The sequence below is a fragment of the Mus musculus genome, chromosome 16 (genome assembly GCF_000001635.26).
Source record: "Mus musculus strain C57BL/6J chromosome 16, GRCm38.p6 C57BL/6J".
Lineage (NCBI taxonomy): Eukaryota > Metazoa > Chordata > Mammalia > Rodentia > Muridae > Mus > Mus musculus.
In genome coordinates, this window is record NC_000082.6 from 73,434,919 (window position 1) to 73,443,925 (window position 9,007).

Sequence of the window (9,007 nt, forward strand, 5' to 3'; positions counted from 1 at the left end):
ATAATATACACCAGGTTGACAGCTCTTACTTAAATTAAGATGATGGATAAAATTTTTAAAAATGGAGGCTCTGTAGACACCTCAGTAATCTCATCAAGGCATTTGCCACCCAAGACTCACTACCAAAGCTCTGTCCCTAGATCACGTGGTCGGAGCGGCATGGACTCCTGAGACTTGTTCTCTGACTTCCTCATATTTAGCCTAATGGCATACTTCTGCAAAACACATACCCACAAACATCTACACATATGCACACACATACCCATACATACACTAATAAGTTATTTAGAAATCCTCAGTTACAAGTCTTAGTCATGTTTTGAAAGAAATAACTATGAGTCACATGCCCATTATTCTTCCCCAATTGTGTCTTATGTTCAATAATTTGGTATTGTCTTTTGTATTCCTGGGAGCAAGCTCTGTGTATAGGAGAGAAATAATGGTGAACATAGGATTTGTTCCACGTCGTAATGAATCTTGACAAGCTAATGGTCAAACAAAGGCAATACAATACCAAATGGCAGCAGGAAGTACAGTGGCAGCTCAAAGTTGGTCCACAGAGAAATAAAATGAACTCATGGTTTGCAGTTTGGGAGACTTCCTAGCTGAGTGGTCACTAGGTTTCACTTCAAAAGCTAAAGTGACAAAATGTTAGGAAAAGTGTTTCTAAGTGGAAACTGACCCTCTCTTCTTATCCTTCCAGTCTGTGAAGGAAATGCACCTTGTCCACATTTTGTAAAGGAGAAACTTATTTTTTGATAGAATCTAAGGAAGGGTTAAACCTACACTTTAGAAGGTGTCGGGACAGAGCCAAGGCTGGGAGAGTAAGAGCCAAGAACAAGCTTTTAGCCTCTTTCTTTATGACACATGTTGGATTTAGTCTCATCTAGTGCAAACTGACTTTTATTTCAGATGGCAGTAAAAAGCCCACTTGACTTTGGCTAGGAGTTTAAAGTTCTAAAAATCTGGGGATAGACTAATAGATTCAACCTGCTGCTGGCTCTCATCCCTAAATGAATAAAGGGCGGCCCGAGTGTTGGGATCACGTGAGGATTTTGAAACTCTTGTAGTAATCATGAGGTGGTTAGTTGAGAGGAGCTGTGGTTCCTTGGGGAAAACAGTCTTGGGGTGGCAAGATCACAGATGGTTATGATTTGTATTTCATAGACACAGAATTTCCTGAAAATATTGCAGATCTCCTAACTGTAATTATATAAGGTATTTTTTCCAAGTACTAATAAGAAAAACTAAATAGAATAGGATTTCCCCTTCACTATGCAAACTTTACTTAATTTATTTGAAAAAAAAACCTAGTTATTTTAAGTACAGATACATGCATTTCATAGAAGCAGAGATATTAAGATGCACAGGATATGGATATAAACATTAGCATCTGTTAAACTTATTTGGAAAGAATGCATTAAAAATAAACACAAAAATTACAAAGGAGTTTAGGGTATTTAGTTTATTTACTTTGTTTTTTAAAAAGAACAAATACAACATTATTTTACAGTCTACCATTCTGCAATAGGAAAACTGATAACCACACACACACACACACACACACACATTTCCTGCACGTACATATATATTAGTATGCATGTACTATTTTTTATCTTTCACATCAGTCAGCTCACAATATATCTATGTATCTATCATCTATCTAAGCATAGATCTAATTCCTGTTGTATTATATAGTGATGTGGGTGTTGACCACTGAGATCATTATGTAACAGGTCTTTCTAGACCAAGAACATGATCCCCTGAATATCTGGAAGAGGCAATTTTGCACACCCACTTTATCGTGCTTTACCTTCTGCTCTTTGGAGGTAGCTAGAAATTTAGGTTATGTGTCATCTCTTGCCCCCACCCCCAACCCACACTCTTCTCTTAAACTGTTACCAGAATATGGTGTCTTGTGATTGACTTCTTGCTTTAATCGTAAGTTGTTGACATGTAATTCAGAGTAAAATGTATTTGGATGGAAATCAAGTCTGGTATGAATGATAATGTTTTCCAGGTTCCTGGTTGCTTATATTTTACTAGTCAGGTTCCAGAGTGAGCTGATTTAAAAGAGAGTTTGTTATCCATGGAGGTAGCATTGTAGAATTCTCCTCTGTTATATGAGGTACCTGTGCAAAACGTATGTAAGACATTATAATTTATAATTTCAGAGTTAGAGTCTGTGTGTATGGCACTCCCCAGAAGCCTTCTCCACACATAGTATGCAGTCTTGGTGCAAGGTAAGAAGCAGAGGGGAGGATGGAAAAGAAAGTCAGACAATCAGGGTCTTCTGCCTTCCTTCAGCTGTCTCTTTGTAGGTAACCCTTTTCTTTGGAAAATGAATTATTCAGAGTTGACACAAAAGTCAGAGCTGAAATGCTAAAAGTAGAGTTTAAAGCCACACAAATTAAAAGCACAGTATATAAGATGTTTTGCTTTAAGCAAACCGAAACATTAAAAATGGAAAGACATCCCAATCTTTTCATGTTCATGTGTTGCCTTGTTATGGTTTTCAAATATAATTTTCTTAAAGGCTAATATGTTTCATGGAATGCCATCATTCTGAAAAAGTCATAATAACAATATTAGTGTGATATTTATATCAACAACTTTATACAAAGTAAATGGGTAAGGTAGAGAGATAATTTGCACTTAATATTAAAAACCCACTTTAAAAAATGACAGAGACTGGTGGCCAAAAGCTTAAAAAACAAGGCAAGAAAATTAATTAAAATTTGTTTGAAATTAGTCAAGGAAGCACCTCACAAAATACAGAGCACTTATTTTCTGAAACAAAAGTTGGTGCACTAGTCCGTCAGTAATTTTGATTTGTGGTTTTATTTATTGACAAAGGGCTTCAAGAAAGCAGAAATTAGCTTCCCATTTTCATTTAAATAGCTACAGTAATTGGCAAAATGCAGTGGTTTAAAGGACATGCCAAGATGCTCTATTGGCAGACATATACATCCATCCCTACAACTAGATAAGCTGTGGCTTTTCAAATATCCTCAGACCATGAGTACTCTCTTAGCAGCATAAGGGGTCCCAAGGACCACCAGGTCACCAAAGGATTGTGTCAGAATGGGGAATGTGGAGTACATAAGAAAATGAGTATTTTACATATAGATACCAAAAGGGTTATGTTGCTGATATAAAAATTTTATATATATATGCATATTATAATTATATTTATACATATATGTGTGTATGAGTGTATGTATGTATGTGTATATGTATATGTGTGTGTATGTGTGTATGTATGTATGTGTGTGCTTGTATGTGTGTGTTTTTGTGTGTGCTTGTGTGTGTGTGTGTGTGTGTGTGTGTGTGTGTGTGTGTGCTGAGAATTCCTACACTTTCTTTTGTATGCTTGTTTTTTGGCTTAATCAATAGCTCCATCTTATGCTGGCTCTATCCCTTTCTGTATACCTTGGACAATACAATGGATGTACTTCACAGGCAGTCGTGGGTATCCAGCACTGATCTGAACTACTCTGGCTCACACAGACACACATTGGAAATTCGTCTAAATCCCAAGCACTCCTAGTGAAGGGACTTACAGTTTAAAATGCCTTTAAGACAGACTTCATCTAGAAGAGAATATAATTCAGCCACAGGTTCTTGTTCCTGTGCTTTTGAGCAAAACGAGACCTCACCATAGAAGAAAGCCCTTTACCACATGGCTGACAGGAAACAGAGGGATGGGGTTAGAGCCAAGTAACCCTAAAATACCCATCTTCCATAGTGTAGTTGTCCCAATAGCATTTACTTACTAATGGTGAGAGAAACTGGGCACCAAGCCTTTAATACATGAGCCTCTGGAGAACATCCCATATTCAAGCTATAACAGGGACAGAGGCAAATATTAATAAAGTTGCAAACTTAGTTATCATGTCACTAGTTTCTGTTCTTCCTTGGTTTCCAATCCTCTTCCCAAACCTCTTTTTTAAAAATGCATTTTAATTGAGATATTGTTGAACTCTGGCTTATTATTTTGACTCCCAACATTCTTTAGAAGTTATTATATATTAATTATGATTATAATACATAAATATAGAATTTGACCAATAGATTCAAGAGTATCAACCTTGAGCACTGATCCTGATGTTGTATTTTGTTGTTGTTGTTGAGTTTGTTCATTGGGTATGACTCACATCCATCCTGTGATTTGCTTGTAAACAATGGACTATAGGAAAGCTAGTGGAGGCCTTATGATTCCACAAACGGAATTCATGGCACTTGATCTTTAATACTCAGGATGCTGGAATCACTCATTTGCTGGCGTTCAAAGAGATAGGTATGTGAGCTGTGAGAAGCCCCTGTGAAAGCTGATACCAAAGGACAGAAGCTGCTGTCATGGAGCTATAATCTTAACTATGGGAATAAAAGGGCACTTCTCAACTTCAGCTTGGTCTCAGGTAGTACTATAAGCCTCATTGACTTCTGAATGGGGTTTTGAGCTCAGTAGAAGGTGAGTCTAGATCACAGACTCCGGATTCCCAGCAAGAGATAAAAACATGCTCCACATTAATCTCCATATCTGTCATAATTGGTTACATAGTACTTGATAACTATAATAGGCCTCTTCTTTGCATTTATTGAGAAGGAAAATAAATAGAATCTGTGCCACATGGCAGGAATATAGCACAACTATTCAAATTATTCTCCATTTTCAGACCATTGCCCAAATGTCTTTCCTCTTGGACAACATGCTACTCAGAGCATAGATTTTTCACAGTGTGGCTATAAAAGCAGGCCTCATAAATACTGATATGGTCATAGAGAAACTGCAAGGTCAGAGTTGAAAGGAATATATTGGTATCTCAAACAGGCCACTCCAAATTTGCCCATATATTTTTATGTCTTTGGGTCTAACGTTCGTGAATCTGTCCAGAATAACTTGAAGGCGGTGAAGAAAAGGATGTGACATAATATTTAAAGGCAGTGAGTGGAAAAACGCACCAATGTCACGTTTATGCCTCAGTTGAGTTGAGACGGCTCAATGAACCATTTTGCCTTGTTATATTACAAGGATCACAGACTGTTAAGCAGAGGCTGTAGCTCTCAGCTCGGCTACTTATACGAACCATAAACTTCATCAAGTTATTTAGTAAGGTATTGAACACTACCTATACACCAGGCATTAAATGGAAGAGTTCAAAGCTGTGATGTGTGCTTCCATCAATACACGAATTATCACTTTTGGTTTTATGTTATAAGCAAGGAAAAGAATTCAGTTCTATTTTGAAGGCCATGCCACGGGATTCATATTCAGGTTTTACTGTATGTCAAAGCATTTCAGGTTGCTACTTGAAGATATTAATTCTGTTACTTTTCAAGTTGAAATAATTGTCATATTGAGGAGAAATCCATGAAAACTCTTTCTACTGTAGCTATAGAAGGATTAGAATCCAGCAAAACTGACATATATATATATATATATATATACACACATATATATGTATGTGTATATATATATATGTATGTATATACCATGTAGGCATTATTCATAAAGGAAAAAATCTAAATATAGTAATAGTGCTCTATGTTATAAGTTGTGTAAGTGGCTTAGAACTTAAATACAGTTAACTGCTTTAAAAACTTGGGTGTTTAAAATTCCTTTTGGTATTAACAAATTGAGTTTTTCTCTAAGCCTATGAAATCAGAGAACAGTCGGTGTGAGGCAAAATCCAAAAATACAGACCAAAAATAGAGGGTCCACGTCTTGTATCCTAACGGTGAGTGATGAAGAGTGACTTTCATGTTTGCATTGGGGAGGACAGGAAAAGCTTAATTTCTTCTGCATATCTTAAAAAAGAAAGTTTCCATAGCATTCTACTTCACAGCTCAGAAAGTTTCCAAAAAGTTTCATGAAATCTTTTGCAGGCTTGTGAAGCAAAGACTAGAACGCAGAGCAACAGAGAAATATACACTTACTTTTAAAATGGAATTATTACCACCTTCATTTCAGAACAAAAATAGATTTTAATTATAGACAGATTTTAAAATTAGGAAAAATAACCAAAATAAGCAGAATATATTAGTGTTCTCTCTCTCTCTTTCTCTCTCTCTCTCTCTCTCTTCCCATTCCTTATTTTATTCCCCTCCCCCACCCTCCTACTGCTCTATGTCCCATACCTCCTTCCCCACACCCTGTCTCCAAGAGGATGTCCCCACCCCCGACCCCATCTGACCTCTAAACTCCCTGGGGCCTCCAGTCTCTTGAGGGTTAGGTGCATGATCTCTGAATGAACACAGACCTGGCAGTCCTCTACTGTATGTGTGTTGGGGACCTCATATCAGCTGGTGTAGCCTCCAACCTCAGTAATAGTGTCAGGCCTTGGGATCTCCCCTTGAGCTGGATCCTTCTTGGGGCCTGTGACTGAACCTTCTTTTTCTCAGGCTCCTCTCCATTTCCATCCCTGTAATTCTTTCAGACAGGAACAATTATGGGTCACAGTTCTACTGTGGGATGGTGACCCACTCCTTCATTTGATGCTCTGTCTTCCTGTTGGAGGTAGGCTCTAAAAAACGCTCCTTAGTGGATTTCTTTGTATGTTTCTATTACACAGCTAAATTGTCAATACTTTGACACTGGTAGACACATCTGTTAGGCTGGGTTTTCAGTGTTCTAGGATCCAATGCCGTAGTAGGAAGTCAGGGTTGTTTCTGATTTTTTTTTTTTTTCTGAGTGGGCTGAATATTTTGGTTAGTCAGTCAACAGCACTGCGGTGAGGGTTTTCCAACGGACACCATGCTGTGGTTTGCTGTTTTACAATGTTGGAAGTCCTGTGTGGTCCAAACCAGTTTTCTCTAGGCACCCACAAGACCAGAAAACTGCCCAGGTCCACCATTACAGTGTTTATTATGCAGCCACGCCCCCTCCTCTTTGTGATGTGTAGGCCACAGTGACCACTGATACTGTTTTTGTAACACTCCCCACTTTGGGATCTGAGAGTTGGAATCAAATGAATGCCAACTGTGAGAGAACAGTGCAGTTAGGCGGAGGAGTGGGGGGCATCCCATTTATGACTCTCCACAGTCTTCCCTAAGTTCTCATTTCTTTGCTTCCTCAGGGTTCTGTGACAGAGTTTTCTCAAGGTTACCAGAAAAAGAAGCAACATAAACTTATTTGATCCCTGAGCTGGCACTTCAGATCACACAGTGAAACATCTGGGACTCTTTGAGCACACTTTTTTTTAAAAAGATTTATTTATTTGTTTGTTTATTTATTTATTATATGTAAGTACACTGTAGCTGTCTTCAGACACTCCAGAAGAGGGAGTCAGATCTCATTATGGGTGGTTATGAGCCACCAGGTGGTTGCTGGAATTTGAACTTCAGACCTTCGAAAGAGCAGTTGGGTGCTCTTACCCACTGAGCCATCTCACCAACCCATGAGCACACTTTTTTGCACAAGTCACATGACACATTAGTTTCAGAGACCTCCTTAGTTGTAATGACACCACACAGCCTTTAAAAAAGATAAAACATTCCTCCATTTAAATTTCTTCATGAACTTTTATTTTAAAAAAACCTTCCAAATATTAAAAAACATCACACCTTAAAATGAACCTGAACCAAAAACCCTTGTAACTCAGTGAATTTCTGTGTAGTTGCAATAGGCACTATGGACTAGAACTTTATGTGCAATGTCACTGAGTATAATGGTCATCATCATTAATTTAAATGCAGAGGCAGGGCAGGGGCAGGGGGCAGGGAGAGGCAGGGAGAGGGGCAGGGAGGGAGCAGGGGGAGGGAGGCAGGGAGGGGGCAGGGGGAGGGAGGCAGGGAGAGGGGGGCAGAGAGAGAGGGGCAGAGGGGGGCAGAGAGAAGGGGGGAAGAGAGAAGGGGGCAGAGAGAGGGGCAGAGAGGGGGCCAGAGAGAGGGGGCAGAGAGAGGGGCCAGAGAGAGGGAGACAGAGAGAGCAGGGCAGAGAGGCAGAGGGGCAGAGGGGCAGAGGGACAGAGGGGCAGAGGGGCAGAGGGGCAGAGGGGCAGAGGGGCAGAGGGGCAGAGGGGCAGAGGGGCAGAGGGGCAGAGGTAGAGGCAGAGGTGCTGATCTCTATAAAGAGGCCAGTTTGATATACATAGAGAGTCCCAAGCCAGCAAAAGCTATATGGTGAGATCCTGTCTCAAATAACTAACTAGTTATCTAGCTAGCTAGCTAGCTAACTAAGCCCCTAACTCTACACTTACCTTAAGCAAGTTTGTATTTTTTTTAATAGTTTGGAAATAAGAAAGGGAAGCAAGTACAGAAATACGTACATACATACACACATAAATACATACACACATACATACATACACACATACATACATACGTACATACACACATACATACATATACATACATACATACATACATACATACATACATACATAAAAATTATGGATGTGTTTACAGAAAAAAATCTCAATGATCTTCCTGGACCTACCTTAAATGACAGTTTTTCTTGTTAACAGCATGGAGTTTGAAAACAAGACTGAATTTTACCTGATGATTATCTGGGCTAATCATGAATGTCTGCATATCCTTGCCATCAGGTTTAAAATAGGGATGGGGGTAGGAATAGGAAAATTTTGCATTGTAGTAAGGATGAAAATGGACAGTATATAAAACTGGTACCCAGAGCTTAGCTAATAGCAAGTATTGCAGTGGAAGGCAGCTGCTTTTTCCATTGCCTTTTCTGAAAGAAGTAATGGAAATTCTGACCAGCTTAGCATTTGAAGTTCATGTCTGCCTCCCTTCCAAATTGCTTTAGAGATCTCTGCCGACACAGCATCTTCATTGTTAGGACATTTTCATTTTTCATCCATTCTTTTCTCCACTTTCCACCATAGCCTGTGGGCAGGATGAAATTGTAGCTCTCTTTACCAGGCAAATGGAGAAATGTACTCAGCGACTATTGACTCACTTAGGGAGAAAACTCCTTGGTTTTCAAGTATTCATTAAAATATTATGAGATGTTGGTTACAATTTTTAATGTTTCCTTTCTAGGGAA